This window comes from Tachyglossus aculeatus, chromosome Y2, assembly GCF_015852505.1.
Source record: "Tachyglossus aculeatus isolate mTacAcu1 chromosome Y2, mTacAcu1.pri, whole genome shotgun sequence".
Classification (NCBI taxonomy): domain Eukaryota; kingdom Metazoa; phylum Chordata; class Mammalia; order Monotremata; family Tachyglossidae; genus Tachyglossus; species Tachyglossus aculeatus.
The window spans coordinates 1,790,896-1,810,454 of NC_052094.1; positions in this window are offsets into that span (position 1 = coordinate 1,790,896).

Below are 19,559 nucleotides of genomic sequence, written 5' to 3' on the forward strand. Positions count from 1 at the left end.
TGGTCCTCAGACCAGTTTGCCCAGCACGTCATAATCCTGGCCTCTAACTTGGGGTCTATGCATCTGGTGTCTGTGTTTGCCTTCCTTTTATCTGTGTGTCTAAAGAAGCATATGCCTTGCTTTCTGGTTGCCAATAACTCCGTAGGCCTGTTCGGATCCTGTCTGAGGGACTATTTCTGGATGTGTCTCTGGCTTTCTGTTTGACTCCAAAAAAAAGGGTCGCTAGGACATGTGCCTTGTTTTCTGGTTGTCAATAACCCTGTAGGCCTGTTTGAATCCTGTCTGAGGGACTGTTTCTGGTTGTGTCTCTGGATTTCTATTTGACTCTGTAAAAAAGGGTCATTAGGGCTGAGTGGGTATGTGTAACTATGGGTCAGTCTCTGGGGCTATGTTTATATTAGTCTGTGTGATTTCCATCTGATTCTCTGGGTTTGTCTTTGTGAGGTAATTTCATTTTTAGACTGTGAGCCCACTGTTGGGTAGGGACTGTCTCTATATGTTGCCAACTTGTACTTCCCAAGCGCTTAGTACAGTGCTCTGCACACAGTAAGTGCTCAATAAATATGATTGATTGATTGATTGATTGTTGCCTCCATGACATCACTCATCTCTCGTTGCCATGCCAACTGTGCAAGTGTGACATGAAGTAGATGGTCCAGGCTTGATAAATAAAAGGACTTACATGTAAGAAGCGCCATCTGTATATGCTTGGGAGTTCCCCAGGCTGCTATAAGGCAGTGGAATCCCCGATTAAAGGGCCGATCATCTTTATATCTCTCCTTCTTGTTCTCCTAAGCTGCTCAAACTAAGCCGTCACTGCCTTACTACAGAAGACCAGGATTCTCATCATCTAGCTACTGCCATTTCCTAATGCTACCTTCCTCCCTGGCTGTACCACATGGCAACACAACAATAATAATAAAAATAATAATGGCAGTTGTTAAGCACTTACTATGTGCTAAGCACTATACTAAGTGCTGGGGTGGATAAAAGCAAATTGGGTTGGACATGGTCCCTGTCTCAAATGGGGCTCACAGTCTTAATCCTCATTTTAAAGACAGGGAACTGAGGTAACTGAGAAGTGAGTTGCCTAGGGTCATATAGCAGACAAGTGGCAGAGGCAGCATTAGAACCCAGGTCTTCTGGTTCCCATGCCCGGGCTCTTTCCACTAAGCCTCACTGAACTTGCCTTCGATAGAGTTTTGGTCATGAAGGCAGGCCATGTCAGTGGAGTTTATCAAGTACCTACTGGTTGTGCAGAGCCTTGTACTAAGCTCTTGGAGAAGAGGCACTTGAAGCAGAAATCATAGTCTCTGCCTTTAGAGGTTTACAATCTAGATAATATGTTTTAACAACTCTACTATATTGTACTTTCCCAAGCATTTAGAATAATGCTCTGTACACAGTGAGTGCTCAGTACATACTATTGGTTGGTTAGTTAATTGATTGATTCCAATGGGCAGCCAGTGAAATGGTAGTTAGGTACTAACCCTGCCTGCAATTAATTTTAAACTTTAAGCTACTCAAGGAACAGAGCACAGGCCTAGGAGTCAGAGTACCTGCTGTGTGACCTTGGACAAGTTACTTCACTTCTCCGTGCCTCAGCTCCCTCATCTCCAAAATGGAGATTTCTAACCTGGTCTTCCTCCTACTTAGACTGTGGGACCTGATTATATCTACCCCAGTGCTTAGTGTTTGGCACCTAGTAACACTTAACAAATGCCCCAATTATTATTACAATCATCATCATCATTATTATTCTTACCCATTGTACTGTATCACACTCTCTCAAGCACTTAGTACACACTAAGTGCTCAATAAATATCACTAATTGATTGATTGATCAGTTGTCTGTGGATTTCAGAATCCTTGGAAGTGACTGTGAGAAAATCAGTGGGGGATTGGAGGGGCTGAGAAGCTGGTGGGAGGGATGGAGGAAACAAACTGACCATCAGCATTTGGCAATAGAAAGGGATACCATGGGCTTCCCCTCCCTGAGTGGCAGACTTCACTGAGAGAGGGCATTCTGGAAACAGTGAAACCTTAGAACTGAGCTGCCTTCACCTCCCTTCTCTCCTTCTACAGCCCTCCCCGCACCCTCCGCTCCTCTGCCGCTAATCTCACCTGCCTCATTCTCACCTGTCCCACCATCGACCCCTGGCCCACGTCATCCCCCAGGCCTGGAATGTCCTCCCTCTGCCCACCCGCCAAGCTAGCTCTCTTCCTCCCTTCAAGGCCCTACTGAGAGCTCACCTCCTCCAGGAGGCCTTCCCAGACTGAGCCCCTTCCTTCCTCTCCCCCTCTTCCCCCTCTCCAACCCCCTCATCTTACATCCTTCCCTTCCCCACAGCACCTGTATATATGTATATATTTTTGTACATATTTATTACTCTATTTATTTATTTATTTATTTATTTATTTATTTATTTTACTTGTACATATCTATTCTATTTATTTTATTTTGTTAGTGTGTTTGGTTTTGTTCTCTGTCTCCCCCTTTTAGACTGTGAGCCCACAGTTGGGTAGGGACTGTCTCTAAATGTTGCCAATTTGTACTTCCCAAGCGCTTAGTACAGTGCTCTGCACACAGTAAGCGCTCAATTAATACGATTGATTGATTGATTGATTGATTGATTGATTGATTGATTGACTGATATGAATTGGGGACGGTTTTCTGGAATCTGATCTCTGCCTGAACTGGGAGACAATGGAAGAGCAGAGCTGAAGAGCAGGGAGGGGGGCGGTTTGTTGTACAGTTTAGCAGGGGAATGGATTTGAAGTCATGTCTTTGGGCTGGGGGGGGGGCGGGGATGGTGCTTAAGTTACTGAGCTATATATTTTCTGCTGGCTAAAACAACATTTGAAAACCAGGCTTTTTTTTGGTCCTAGTTTGTCCCCAGTGGCCTAGTGACAGAGAAACACTTAATCGGGGTAGAGTGTTTATTCATGAATGGGTGAGCCATCAAACAAAGTACACAAATGGGCCCTGAAGCTCTGGAGGAGGGGCACACGTATTTTTTTGTTTTTAACGTGAACCACCTTCCCAGTTGTACCTTTCCCTCTCCCACTGAAATTTCAGCTGAAGTGAGAAGAGCTTTTCCTTATTTTCTTCCCAGATGTCATTTCAAATTTAGACTGGATCAGGTTATCTCAGTTCATATTTCACTTTCCGGAGGAGAACCAAGAGAAACACTTTCGAATTGGGGGGCTTGAGGAGGATCTCCAGGGCTGAAACAGCTGTAGTCTTGGAAAGATTGAAGAGGGTTTTAAACCCTGTACCTTCAGTTTCCAAATGCCTTTCCATCCTCGAAGATAAAGAGAGCCTCAAAACATTTTGCTTTCTGACGTCTCAAACCCAAATTGCGATTCAATGAGATGAGGCCCTTAAATGAGTCAAATTCGGTGATAACTTTCTACTGCCAGAGATAGAAGTTGTCCTCAGAAAATCTGGCCACTCTCTGAAGCAGTAAATCAATTCTACTTTCAACTTCAGGCAAGGAAAGCTCCGACTAACTGAAAGGAGTCCAAAACCTGATTTCGCTGTCCCTTTTCCTCCCTTGTTGCTTTATGTTCCACAGTTTTAGCTAAGAGCTTTGTTCAGAGAGCAGTCTGGGCCTCTTCCTTCCTTGTTCCAGGAAATTTGCCTGGGTGGTGGACTTTCTATAATGCTAAAGTCCTTCTGTTCTAGAATTTCTCATAACTGAGTCAAATGCTTTCGAGTAAATGAAACGGAGCTACTTAGTCAAGTGCAAAGTCATTTCAGCCTGGATGAAAGTTTTGCCATCTGTCCCGTTTCCCTTTAGTTTTCCTAGAGTCTGGGGAGTGAAGGGGGAAGAAGCTCAGAGCCAGGTTCTGTGAAGCCAGTTGCAAAGCACCCTAACTGTAGGACTGTAAACTGCCAGGGGCAGCTGCTGACAGGAACGTTCCTCCATATGTCTCCCCACCGTCCCGAAAGGGGGAAGGGGACTGGGGGAGGCTGGAGAAAGTGGGGGGCAGTAGGGTGCCACAGCTAGGCAGAACTGGGCTAAGTCCCCGGGGGCAAGAAAAACAATGGGATTTAACTACCCTAATGTTAATTAGTCACTGAGTTCATTGGGAACCCTCTGAAGAGCCAATCAATTAGAAAAGACAATTTATTTCATTTTGAAGGACTATTCTTTAGGGGCCTTTTGTTTTAGTCCCTGGAAGAAAACAGCCTGTTGTCTGCAGGGATTAGCATCCACTAAAGAATCAATACTCTCCTCCTAGTTAGATCTTCAAGGGCATCTCCCAGCAGGGATTCTTCGAGGGGAAACTCTGAGCTACCAAATTAGAAAACAAAAAGAGGATTAGGAAGAAAGCAAGCCCCAATTCAGAGAGGCAATGAAAGATTTGGGGGGAAAGGTCTTAGGGTGTAGCCTGGGATTCTCTAAACTGATTTAAGGCTGACGGTGCCTGTGGGAACTGACGAGGAGGCAGAGCCCATAAATAGATAACCTGCATTCACAAGAGTGGAGGAAATGAGGATTAGGTGGGAGGGAGGGAAGGAAGAGAGAGAGAGGATACAGACCATAGTGACCCCAATTGGTCCTGGGCCAGATCCCAGCCTTGTTGTGGCTCAGCCAGCATCAAATAATAACCCTACTGGCATTTGTTAAGTGCCAAGAACTGAGGAAATACAATACAATCAGTTGGATCGAATCTCTGTCCCACAAATGGCTCACAGCCTAAGGGGGTGGGAGAACAGCTATTTCATCTCCATTTTACAGATGAGTAGGGTGACTTATTCAATCAATCAATGGTATTTATTGAGAATTTACTGTGTGCACCGTACTAAGCATTTGGGATGGTACAGTATAACAGAATTGATAGATACGTTCCCTACCCACAAGGAATTTACAGACTTCGGGGGAGACATTATAGATAAATTATGGATCTGTACATAAGTGTTGTGGAACTAAGGTTGGAATGAATGCCAAGTGCATAAAGTACTTAAAGCCTTGGGCCTGGGAGACAAGATGACCTGGGTTCTACTCCCAGCTCTGCCCCTTGCCTACTAGACAGGTCACAATTTTTCCGAGCCTCAGTTTCCTCATCTGTAAAAATGGGGATCCAGTTACCTGTTCTTCCTCCTAAACTGTGAACCTCATGTCAGTTGGTCAATCAATCTTCTAGACTGTGAGCCCGTTGTTGGGTAGGGAATGTCTCTATATGTTGCAGATTTGTACTTCCCAAGCGCTTAGTACAGTGCTCTGCACACAGTAAGTGCTCAATAAGTACGATTGAATGAATGAATCAATCATATTTATTGAGCACTACTATGTGCAGAGCACTGTACTAAGTCCTTGGGAGAGTACTATATAATAGACACATTCCCTATCCACAACGAATTTACATTCTACAGGACTGTGGGATAGGGACTGTGTCTGACCTGATAACCTGTGCCTACTCCAGAACTTAGAACAGTGATTAACACATAGTAAGCACTCAATGAACACCATATTGACATGTAGCATATTAAAATTGAGGAACCACAGAGAAGTGAAGTGACTTGCCCAAGGTAACTCAGTAGGTAAGTGGCATAGCTTAGTCCTCAGGTGTCCTGATTCCCAGACCAGCGCTCTTTCCACGAGAGCACGCTGTTCTCCATTACTGCCTATGCCTCTTAATTAGAATTCTTCTTTCTGTATTTCATCAATATTGAGTCTCCCTGGCCTCCCACTGACACTCTACCTAGGTCACCAGTCTCACAATATTGAATCTCTGGGATTTTTTTTATGACATTTGTTAAGTGCTTACTAAGTGCCAGGCACCATACTAAGTGCTGGGGTAGTTACAAACCAATCAGATTGGACAGAGTCCCTGTTCCACATGGGGTTCACAGTCTTAATCCCCATTTTCCAGACAAAGGAACTGACGCACAGAGAAGTGAAATAATTTGCCCAAGATCACACAGTCGACAAGTGGTGGAGTCAGGAGGCCTTCCCAGACTGAGCCCCCCTTTTCCTCTGCTCTCCCTCCCCTCCCCATCGTCCCTGCTCCCTCTCTCTGCTCTGCCCCCTTCTCCATCCCATAGCACTTGTGTATATTTGTACGTATTTATTATTCTATTTATTTTTATCAATGTGTATATATCTATAATTCTATTTATCTATTTTGATGTTATTGATGTTATTGTTTTGTTGTCTGTCTCCCCCCTTCTAGACTGTGAGCCCGTTGTTGGGTAGGAATTGTCTCTATTGTCAAACTGTACTTTCCAAGTGCTTAGTACAGGGCTCTGCACGCAGTAAGCACTCAATAAATAGGATTGAATAAATGAAACTGTGTCCTTCTGACTCCCAGGCCTGTGCTCAATCCACTAGGCCATGATGCTTAAAAAAACAAAATAGATTGTCAGCTATCTGAATCTGAAGAACATAGGATTCTTGGAGAGTATTTCAACTGAGGGGTTCTCCTCTGCATTACACAGAAACACAAACCCACTGGCTTCAAGACTTCCTGTTCTGACATATCTGCTCTCTTCAACCACTTCACTCAAGTTTACACTCTTCCCTCTTCTCAATCCATTCTTGCTCAACCTCACTCTCCCATCTCCAACACTTTTCTCACCAACTTTCCTCTGACCAGGTCAGCTTCCTCTTTCCAATCTACCAGACCACACACAAACTATCTTTGGGCATTTGGTATTTGCCCCACAGCACTGTTGTATATATCTGTAAATTATATATTACAAATTACTCATTTATATTATTGTCTATCTCCCTCTCTAGTCTGTAAGCTCGTTGAATGCAGGAAATATATCTGTTATTTTGTTGTGTTGTATTCTCCCAAGTGTTTAGTACAGTGGGAGAGTACAACACATAACTATAACTGACACATTCCCTGCACACAATAAGCTTTCAGTTTAGAGGGGGAGTCCTTAAAGATACCACAGTAAATATGGCATAGTGGATAGAGCCTGGGCTTGGGAGTCAGAAGGTTATGGGTTCTAATCCAGCCTCTGCCACTTGCCTGCAGTGTGACCTTGGTCCAATCACTTTACTTCTCTGTGCCATCTGCAAAATGGAGATTGAGACTGTGAGCCCTACCTGGGACAGGGACAGTGTCCAACCTGATTTGCGTCACCCCAGCGCTTAGTACAGTGACTGGCACATAGTAAGTGCTTCACAAATCCTTGGGTAAGTCACTTACCTTCTCTGTGCCTCAGTTACCTCATCTATAAAATGGGGTTTAAGACTATGAGCCCGACGTGGGACAACCTGATTACTTTATATCTACCCCAGTGCTTAGAACAGTGCTTGAAACATAGTAAGCGCTTAACAAATACCAACATTATTATTATTAAATACCATAATAATAATAAATACCCCCTTCTGCCTTAATTTGCTAGGGCCAACACCCTGGTGAAGTTGAAAGCCTTTAAACAGTGAAACCATCTTTCACACCGGTTAAAGCCCCAGCAATGTACAGAAATAACTCATACTGGACAAAATGATTTAATTAAAAATGGAATACAGTGAGATTGATATTATGAAAGCTGAATGACCCAGCCACCTACTCCCACAATGATGTTGTTAATCTTTTTAAAAGGAGTCCTTTGCCCCTAGCTATTTATCAGGCAGTCTTGCGGCCTTTTAAAATGGTGTAGCAAGTCATGCACACAGAGCCAAGAAAAGGTTTTAACCTAAGGCAGTGACCTTGACCCAGAGATGAGGTCAAGGAAAGAATAATGTGCCATCAGTTTAACCTTCCACCGGAATGTCAGGGACACGAGGAAGAGTTTGTGGTTCTTGGAACGTTTATCCCAGCACTGCTATGCATGTGACCAGCTGAGTTTTGCCTTTTCCTTAGGAAATGAGTTTTAATCTCTGGAATAATTTTTCTCTCAACAGAAAATTTTCACTGCATTTAGGACACCCTAGTAGTTGGTGTTTTGGCAAAAGCTGATGAGGTCATCTGTATTTTTTATAGTATCTGTTAAGCAATCATATTTATTGAGCACTTACTGTGTGCAGAGTACTGTTCGAAGCGCTTGGGAGAGTCCAATATAACAACACACACATTCCCTGCCCACAACAAGCTTACAGTCTAGAGGACACTTACTCTGTGCCAGGCATTGTACTAAGTGCTGGGATAGATATGTTAGGGAGTTGGTTTAGTAAGAAGCAGCATGGCCTAGTGAATGGAGCATGGACCCAGTAGTCAGAAGGTCAGGGGTTCTAATCCCAGCTCTGCCACATGTCGGCTGTGTGATCTTGGGTGAGTCACTTCACTTCTCTGGACCTCAGGTATCTCATCTGTAAAATGGAGATCAAGAGTGTGAGCCCTATATGGGACAGGGACTGTGTCCAACTTAACTTGAATCTACCCTAGCAATTAGAACAGTGCTTGGCACATAGTAAGCACTCAAGTACCATAATTATTATTATTGTTATTCCCAAAGCTTCAGGGTGTCAGTGGATAAGACAGGGATGGATGCAGGGCTAGAAGGCCAAGGAAAAAATAATAATGGTATTTTTAAGCTCTTACTATGTACCACGCACTGTACTAAGCACTGAAGTAAAAACAAGCAAATCAGGCTGGACACATCCCTCTCCATAACATAGCATAACAGTCTGTGGGCCCTGTGGCCTGTCAGAATTTGGTAGTCTAGCTGACCCTGGGAATGAATAAAAACAGGCAGTGATTCTGGGAACAGGAATTTGTTCAAGTTCCAGCAATTGTGGAGGGGTGGGGCTGTGCCCCAGATGTGGGGAGAGGGGACTAAACCTTTTAGGTGCGGGCAGGTTGTTACTGCCTGTTTCTCCAGCTATTTACTTAGCCATTCATAATGCCAATTAGAGGAGTATTTGTTAAATGCTTGCTATGTGCCAAACACTGTACTAAACTCCAGAGTAGATACAAGATAACCCTTTGGACCCAGTGTCTATCCCTCAAAGGGCAGACAGACTAAGCGGGGAGGTAGAACAGGAATTTAATCCCCATGTTAAAGATGAGGAAACTGAGGCCACGGTTCCCCTCCTGGTGGTTTTTCCAGGCCTGTTCATCCCAGTTTTAAGAGATTTCTGGTTGGAACTTCCCGTCTATCTCCTTTGAGTGGCTCCAACGTGGCTTAATCCCACTGAAGGATTTGGGAATCTCACCAAGTAATCGGCTTTCAGTTTCCATCCTGCAGTTCAAGCACCCTACCTGTCTATTTTCTGCCCCAGCCGGAAGAAGGCAGGAAGGGAGGAGAGAAAGGGAGATAAGGGACTGAACTCCTTGTCTTCCCTCCCAAACCCTGCCCTCTCCCTGACTTTCCCGTCTCTGTTGATGGCACTACCATCCTTCCCGTCTCACAAGCCCACAACCTTGGTGTCATCCTCGACTCCGCTCTCTCATTCATCCCTCACATCCAAGCCATCACCAAAACCTGCCAGTCTCAGCTCCGCAACATTGCCAAGATCCACCCTTTCCTCTCCATCCATACTGCTACCCTGCTCATTCAAGCTCTCATCCTATCCTGTCTGGACTACTGCATCAGCCTTCTCTCTGATCTCCCATCCTCGTGTCTCTCCCCACTTCAATCCATACTTAATCCTGCTGCCCGGATTGTCTTTGTCCAGAAACGCTCTGGGCATGTTACTCCCTTCCTCAAAAATCTCCAGTGGCTACCAATCAATCTTCGCATCAGGCAGAAACTCCTCACCCTGGGCTTCAAGGCTTTCCATCACCTCGCCCCTCGTACCTCACCTCCCTTCTCTCCTTCTACAGCCCACCCCGCACCCTCCGCTCCTCTGCTGCTAATCTCCTAACCGTACCTCGTTCTCGCCTGTCCCACCATTGGTCCCCGGCCCACGTCTACCCCCGGGCCTGGAATGCCCTCCCGCTGCCCATCCTCCAAGCTAGCTCTATTCCTCCCTTCAAGGCCCAACTGAGAGCTCACCTACTCCAGGAGGCCTTCCCAGACTGAGCCCCTTCCTTCCTCTCCCTCTCATCCCCCTCTCCATCCCCCCCATCTTACATCCTTCCCTTCCCCACAGTACCTGTATATATGTATATATGTTTGTACATATTTATCACTGTATTTATTTATTTATTTATTTTACTTGTACATATCTATTCTATTTATTTTATTTTGTTAATATGTTTGGTTTTGTTCTCTGTCTCCCCCTTTTAGACTGTGAGCCCACTGTTGGGTAGGGACTGTCTCTATGTGTTGCCAACTTGTACTTCCCAAGCGCTTAGTACAGTGCTCTGCACACAGTAAGCACTCAATAAATACAATTGATGATGATGACGATGATAAACAATTCCTTGTATGCGTTTTCTTGGCCCTGAAGTCTTTGTGTCTGGATTGAGACCCGTCAATCATTTTCAGTGGGAGACTCCATCAGAAAAAAAAAAAAAAAACCCTGATTGAGGGCACATTTCCGACATGAGGGCACAGGCTGTCCAATCGTAGGGTGATTGAACCAGAGTTGACAGAAGACAGATAACTGCCCCTGGACAGACAGTCTGTCACACACCATCTATTAATGGCAAGGCCGGCAACACCTCATCTTCTCTGAACCATGCAAATGCAGTCAAAATCATCTAACAGCGTCTATCGAGAAATCCAGGACTGTCACATTATTGTGTCACATCCAGCTGCTCGATTGCTTCTGCCCAGGAACATGATAATCTCTTTCTCCCCAGAATAAGTGGCAGTGAACACAGAGAAGAGGCTTTATGCAGAGACAGGGCTGGATTACCTGCATTTAGAGCTTGACAAAGGGTCTTTTTCAGGCAATCGATACCGCAATCATCATTCCTAACTTCGACGTTGTCTATCTCACGGCCCACCTCTCTCGCCCATGACCCGTCTCTGGCTTGGTACACCTTCCCTCTTCATATCCAACAGACAATTACTCTCTCCACCTTCAGAGCCTTACTGAAAGCGCACATATTTCAAGAGGCCTTCCCTGACTAAGCCCAGATTTCCTCTTTTCCCACTCCCTTCTGGGTCGCCCTGACCTGCTCCCTTTATAATAATAATAATAATGATGGTATTTATTAAGCATTTAGTATGTGCAAAGCACCATTCTAAGCACTGGGGAGGTTACAAGGTGATCAGTTTGTCCCACGTGGAGCTCACAGTCTTAATCTCCATTTTACAGATGAGGCAACTGAGGCAAAAAGAAGTAAAATGACATGCCAAAAGTCACACAGCTGACAATTGGTAGAGCCAGGATTTGAACCCATGTCCTCTGACTCCAAAGCCTGTGCTCTTTCCACTGAGCCACACTGCTTCTCTAATTCTTTATTCACCACGCTTTTCTCACACCCCAGCCCCACAGCACTTAGGTACCTATCCATAATTTATGTCTGTCTAATTTATAATGTCCAATGGGGCTGTGTTGGGTTCTGATTTGGTTCTGTTTTAATCCTCCTCTAGGCTACATTGCTGCTTCATGCTAAGGGAGTCAAACGGATCATGTCAGGAAATGTATGGTGCAGAGGCTGCACTGATGCTTTATTTAAAGATAAACTTCCTTTGGTTTATAGGGAAGCAGCATGGCTCAGTGGAAAGAGCACGGGCTTTGGAGTCTGAAGTCATGGGTTCAAATCCCAGCTATGCCATTTGTCAGCTGTGTGACTTTGGGCAAGTCACTTAACCTCTCTGTGCCTCAGTTCCCTCATCTGTAAACTGGGGATTAAGACGGTGAGCCCCCCGTGGGGCAACCTGATCACTTTGTAACCTCCCTAGCATTTAGAACAGTACTTTGCACATAATAAGCGCTTAATAAATGCCATCATTATTATTTGGTTGGTTGGGTCCAAACCAAGGCCTCATGACAAAGGCTTGGCTCTCAAGAACCAGGGTGGGGAAGCAGGGCCTCAGTTCCCTCATCTCAGCGCTTAGGACAGTACTTCGCACACAGTAAGTGCTTAACAAATACCATTATTATTATTATTATTATTATTATTATTACTATTATTATTATTATTATTATTATGCACTTACTATGTGCCAAGCACTGTTCTAAGCACTGAAGTAGATACAAGGTAATTAGATTGTCCCACGCGGAATTCACAATCTTAATCCCCATTTTACAGATGAGGTAATGAAAGCACAGGGAAGTTAAGTAGCTTGCCCAAAGTCACACAGCTGACAAGTGGCGGAGTAGGGATTAGAACCCACAAACTCTGACTCCCAAGCCCATGTTCTTTCCACTAAGCCATACTACTTCTTAGCAGGTACTATACATTTTATTCTTACTGTACTTTCTAAAGTGCCTAGTGGCTTTGCCCACAACAGGGGCTCAATAAACACTAATGAATGAATTCACAGAATGTTTTTCTTTTATATTTCACTGTGGAACTTTTTATTAGTTCATATTCCTTTCACCTTGAAAATCTTTTCAAACTTTCTCAAACACAGAAAACAATGGAAAAACCCAAGCCACAGGGAGTGATAAGAACAGAAAGCTATTATTATCTTAACTATATGCCTAGGAACATTTCACACCGCATATTTTTTTTTCTCAAGTTATTTCCCTTCTTCTCAAAGGTAGGACAACTTTTAGATATTTCTGCTAGATAAATAATGTTTACAATGTCTTTGAAGCTATTAACGCAGGGGGAAGTCACTGGAAAATCTGTGACTTCAGAGTTACAGAATAGGGAAAAATTAGTAATTTGAATCCTCCCTAAAGATGTTTTAAAATTATTTTTAAAATTTGTAATGTATCTGATATTGAAATAATATCACTGAGTACAAAAATCTTAAAAACAAATAAAGCCTGATATCTCGATCTGAACTTATGCTGCCATATAGTGACTTTATAAATGTAAGTAATAAATACAAAAATCCTTCCTTCTCCACACCTGATCTGTAAGGTGCAAGAAGGCAGGGATCACTCATACCGTTTACTATTGTACTCTCCCAAATGCTTAATTTGGTGCTATGTACCCAGTAGGTGCTCAGTAAGTAATCAATTAATGAAACCCCTTTAAAAATGTTTTTAAAGGTGAAATAAACATTCTGTAGTTGAAATTTGGAATGGTGCTTTGATTATGTCTGTTTCAACAATAGTCTATTCAGGAAATATCAGCCCACTATCTGCCATTTTGTCAATAGAGGATCCAGGGATACTTGATAAACCAAGTGGGCCAGCTTTCCCCATGCTTCTTGGTGACTGTTAAAGTGGGGAGGATAGAGAAATATTCTCCTTTCTCAAAAGTCCAAACTACAAGTCCTAGAATGATGTGAGATATAGAAAAATACACCAATATACATGACCTCAGGCTGGAATACACATATATATACACCCAGATGGATGCTATTACTATTATTATTATTAATAAAAATAGTAATTATGATAATGAGAACAATAATAATTGTGGTATTTGTTAAGCAGTTTCTATATGCCAGCACTGTACTAACTGCTGGAGTAGTTTCAAGATAATCAGTTCCCACATGGGGCTCATGGTCTAAGTAACAGGGAGAAAAGGTACTAAAATCCCCATTTTGTAGATGAGGAAACTGAGGCACAGAGAAGTTAAGTGACTTGGCCCAGGCCACACTGCTTTTATACACATATACACAAAGACACAAAAGGGACACACAAAAGTACTTGCCCTCTAATATTTCACATCCCCTTGGACACAAAAAGGCCCCAGGTCTGAACTCAAAGGCTTGGCCGTATTTACAGGAACCCGTGGACACCCCAAGGACAGTCGCACTGAGGTTCGGGAAATGGGGCCAAAGGAGAAGCTCCCATAGAGGGGAAATCAGATGAGACTATAAATCCACTATTAGACTAAAAGCTCCTTGAGGGTAGAGATTGTGTCTTTTGCCTCTATTGCATTTTCCCAGCATTCTATGCAGTAGTCTGTCCACAGCACTCAATGAAACTACTGATTGACTGGGCAGGGAGGGAAAGGGAAATCAAAAAGGGAGAGACAATGAAAGGCGAAGCAGTGTGGGCTAGTGGAAAGAGCATGGGCCCTGGAGTCAGGAGACCTGGGTTCTAACTCCAGTTCTGCTACTTGCATGTGGGTGACCTTAGGAAAGTCACTTCACTCTGCCTCAGTTACCTCCCCTCTAAAGTGTTCTTCCTCCCCCTGGAACTATGAGTGAGCTCCATCCAAGACAAGGTTTGTGCCCAATCTGCTTATGCTTTATCTTCCCCTCTCTTAGTACAGTGCTTGTCACATAATAAGCGCTTCATGAATACCACAGTTATTAATCTCAAGATGTTGCCTGCCAAAAGGATAGAAGGGCTTAGGGGTACTTCAAACCAAAGCCCTCCCTGCAATGAGCCAACACTGTCCAAACAAGGAGTACAGAATCAATTTTGAGGAAATGATTCCTGTTTAAAGCTTTTCTTTGCCTGTGTCATTCCATTCTGGAGTGTGATGATCTAGTCTTTACCAGTACTCCTGGGATAAACTGAAAATTGTTATGAGGGGCAGGATTTTCAAACAAACTCTTACAGAAAATGTCAGCCTTTTCAGAACCACGATTGCGCTTGCAAAGGGAATATAATATCCCAAAGCAGTTGAGCCCCAGGTTCCCAAATGGTCATATGTTTGTAAGCAGGTCACGGAGCTAGGCCAACTCTTCAATTCTTAAGGAGTTTTTACTTATTTTTGAGTTATTTTGTGTTTTACAAGTGAGCAAGACTGTGAAAGGGAAGCAGGAAAGGAAGGAGAGGGTTATGTTTATTCATTTTGATTGCTTTTCAATATTCAGAGATGTGTTCCTCTGTGAGGAACAAGGTCAGCCGTCATGGGGTAAAGGAATTTCCCAGGGTGCACTAGACATATTTGCAGTCAGAAAACAACCCTTAAGCAAACCCCTTGGAACTAAAGATAGACTCAGGATCTTCTCACCTCCTGCTCCTCAGCTGGCCCACGGGCACTTATATTGACTGACTCAGCTCTACTCTTGTAATAATACTAATAATTGTGGTATTTGTTTATATTTATTTATATTAATGTCTGCCTCCCCCTCTAGACTGTGCATTCATTGTGAGTAGGAAACGGCTCTTTATTTTACGCTCCCAAGGAATTAGTGCAGTGCTCTGCACAGAGTAAGTGCTCAAATACGATTGAATGAATGAAGAAAGGGAGACAGGAGGAGGAGCAGGAGACAGCCCTGCAGTAAAGCTGAGTACCTTGTAATAATGGTAATGATAACTATGGTATTTATTAAGCACTTACTATGTGTCAGGCACTGTTCTAAGCTCTGGGGTAGATACAAGATAATTGGGTTGCACACAATCCCTGTCCCACATCAATCAATAAATCAATCAATCGTATTTATTGACCGTTTACTGTGTGCAGAGCACTGTACTAAGCACTTGGGAAGTACAAGTTGGCAACATATAGAGACGGTCCCTACCCAACAGTGGGCTCACAGTCTAGAAGGGGGAGACAGAGAACAAAACAAAACATATTAACAAAATAAAATAAATAGAATAGATATGTACAAGTAAAATAAATAGAGTAATGAATACGAACAAACATATATACATATATATAGGTGTTGTGGGGAAGGGAAGGAGGTAAGGCAGGGGGGATGGAGAGGAGGAGGAAGGGGAGAAGAAGGAGAGGGCTCAGTCTGGGAAGGCCTCCTGGAGGAGGTGAGCTCTCAGTAGGGCCTTGAAGGGAGGAAGAACCTATGAGGAAGGGAGGAAGAACCTATGAACCCACATGGGGTTCATAGTCTTAATTCCTATTTTACAGATGAGGGAACTGAGTCACAGAGAAGTTTAGTGACTTGCCCAAGGTCACAGAGCAGACAAGTGGCAGAGCTGGGATTAGAACCCAGGTCCTTTCGACTCCCAGGCCCGGGCTGTAGCCACTACGCCATGCTGCTCCTTTGCTGCTCCTCTTCCTCATCTTTCTCTCCCACCCGACTGTAAGCTCTGAGGGCAGGGACCGTATCTACCAACTCTATTAGATTGTCCTTTATCAAGTGCTTAGTACAGTGCTCTGCACAAAGTAAGAGCTGAGCTCTTACCTTGGGCAAATCATTTGACATCTCTGTGCCTCTGCTTCTTCACCTGTAATACGGGGATAAAATTTGTGTCCCCCAACAATTTACACTGTTTCCTATAGGACAGGGACCATATCCAACCCAATTACCTCAACCAGTGCTTAATATAGTGCTTGACCTACAGTAAGTACCATTGATTGAGTTCTGCCTTCCCTTTTCTCTCCTTGTTCTTCTCTTCCCTGTTCTTCACACTCTTTTCCTCTTGGGGTCCTTTAGAGCCTTGAGGCGCTGCCTCAAATTCACCTTGGCTTTGGACATGAAAAATGTGAGCATCCCTGGTAGGTGGCCAGCTATAATGAATCCCCAGTTTCCTGAGCTGCTTAGCTAGTGTAAGTGGAACCATTCTGGTGGCCAAGATGAGAATTGGCTTGGCTATGCTGGGCTTCTATCTCCCATATGTTTCTGCAGCTCGACCAGATCTATGTACTTACTTATCTTCTCTGCATATGTTCCTGGAAGAGTTCTGCTTAGTGGTTCGACAATATCCAAGAGCTCCACTTTTTATTGTAAGCTTATCAAATGGCGGCATGTCACACTGCAGGCCAGGAGTATGGGTCTGTTACCCCAGTACCACCCCAAAATGACTTAGAAGATCCACACACAGTACTAACTGCTGGGGTAGAGACAAGTGAGTCATTTTGGACATAGTCCATATTCCACATGGGGTTCACAGTCTTACACCTCATTTTACAGCTGTGATAACTGTTGTACAAAGAAGTTAAGTGACTTGTCCAAGGTCACACAGCAAACAAGTAATTTGTCTAAGGTCCCATTAACTTGTATCTACCCCAGCACTTAGTACAGTGCTTGGAACATAGTAAGCATTTGACAAATTGCCCAAATTATTATTACCTCAAGCTCAGCATCATCAAAACTATAATCACCTCCCATCCTCTTTTCAACTAATCAATGGTATTTTTGAGGGTTTACTAGGTGCAGAGCACTGTACTAAGGGCTTGGGAGAGGACAATACAACAGAATTAGCAGACATGTTCCCTGCCCATCTACCATATTTTCAACCCTGAAGTGCATTACCTCAGCTGTAAAATAGGGATGAAGACTGTGAGCCCCATGTGGGACAACCTGATTACCTTGTATCTCCTGCAGTGCTTAGAACAGTGTTTGGCACACAGTAAGCACTTAACAAATACCAAAATTATTATTATTATTATTATTATTATTATTATTATTATTATTATTATTATAACCTTTGAGATTAACCCTGACTACTCCCTATCAATCCCCATATTCAGGTGATCATCACCTAATCCTGCCACTTCTTTCTCCACAGCACTCAGAGAATCTGCATTTTCCTCTCCATCCAAAATGCTATGCTATTGGTGCAGGCACTGGTTATATCCAGGATCAACTTCTGCATCAGCCACGTTGCAGTGCTTCCTACCTCAAGGTTCTCCCCTCTCCAGTTCATCATTTACTCTGTTGCTCCAATCATTTTTCTAAAACATCTTTCTGGGCACATAGCACCATTTGCCAAAAGCTTCCAAATTTGCCAGGTTCCTCTCCCCGCCAAGCAAGTCTGCTCAAAGAGATAGCTTTGCTCCTCCTTGAAGACAAAATGAGTGAGACTATGCCATTTGGATGACCTGAGTCGATTTAAGCCCTGAGCACATTTTATCCTATTTGGTTTTGAAATGTGGACTGTAAGCTGACCTCTTTTTATGTTTCCTGGTGGTTGATGATCTAAGAGTTTGGGCTTTAATGGTGAGAAGTGCCAACTTATTTTCATGACCAATTTATCCATGCTATGCAGTGTTGCAATCCAGCAGGAATACAGATTGCAGCTATTAATTATTTCCTCCTCCATCTTCCTAGGGGAGGCTAGGCTTTATGTGTAGCTTTTGGGTGATTCATAGGATGCTTTGTCATGAGAAAAGCGGCATGGCCTGGGGAAAATTCATGGGCCTGGGAATCAGAAGAACTTGGTTCCTACCCTGGTTTTGCCACTCGACTGACCTTGGGCAAATCATTCGACTTCTCTGTGCTTCTGCTTCTTCACCTGTAATACGGGGATAAAATTTGTGTCCTCCGACACCTTACATTGAGTTTCCTATAGGACAGGGACCATATCCAACCCAATTATCTTAGCACTATATAGCACTTGACCCACAGTAAATGATTAAGCATGGCTCAGTGGAACGAGCACAGGCTTTGGAGTCGGAGGTCATGGGTTCAAATCCTGACCACCAATTGTCAGCTGTGTGACTTTGGGCAAGTCACTTAACTTCTCTGGGCCTCAGTTACCTCATCTGTAAAATGGGGATGAAGACTGTGAGCACCCCGTGGGACAACCTAATCACGTTGTAACCTCCCCAGAGCTTAGAACAGTGCTTTGCACATAGTAAATGCTTAATAAATGCCATCATCATCAACTAATGCCATAAAAAAACTCTGCTGGCCACAGAGGCTTAGTTCTCAAGAGGGCCCTTGAGAAACCAGGTGATTTAACCCACTGCTGGCAGGGAGGTGGACAGCTAAACAATCCAGACCTGAAGGCTGGATAGTTTCCCTTTAAAGATGGTCAGGAAGGGACACTCCACAAGCTCTTCTAGAAACCCATTTCTATGCTTTAATCACTTGAATAGTGAAGTGGGGGAAAAGCAGCCTGGCCTAGTGGAAAGAACATGGACCTGGGACTCAGGAGACCAGGGTTCTAATCCTGACTGCCATTTGCCTGCCAAGTGATCTTAAAAGAAGTCCTGTTTCCTCAGCTGTAAAACGGGGACAAGATGATACCTGTTCTCCCCCAACCCTTTAGACCACATGCCATGTGTAGGAGAGGGACTGTGAGTGATCAGATTGTAGCTTATCACAGTGCTTGGCACATAGTAAGCTCTAAATACCTCAATTATTATTATTAGGTAAATCTTTAGCTTGTCCAACCAAAATCACTCCTGCCTTTATTTTAAAATCATTGATTCCATTTGATCCTCACTGAACATTAGAGGATAAAATCCTTAAGGGCAGGAGCCATGACTTTTTCTTCTATTGCGTTCCCCCCAAAACTTAGAACAGTGTTCTTCACAGGGTGGGTACTCAGTAAATACTCCAAGGTAGCTCTATGCCAGTAGTCTTACTTGAATGCCTCAATGTCCATGGACGTAACCTTGGCCTAAACCTTCATGACCAATTGCAGATTAACTTGCAAAAAAATAGTTTGCAGGAAAAGCCTCTTAAAAAAATACATCTTTTCCCTATGCAAGCTAAGCCCGTGCAAGCATGCAAGTAACATGTGCAAACAACCCATGTGAACAAAACTTGTTTGGTAAATGATTAGGATTACCAGTGGCAGTCTTAATATACAATCAATTTCTTATACTAACCATTAGGCAGGCATTCCTCCATACAGGGTGGTGTGGGAGTGAGCAGGACTCTAACGTGGGTGAGGAAGATGAAATTAGAAGGGACTTCCCTACCCGAAGATTCTAAGATTAGATCTTTCTATAGTTAACTGGAAAGCATCCTTTTACAGTACAGCAGCATATTTTTAAAATAAGTGCCATTTCAAACTAAATAAGTGCATAATAATAATGAC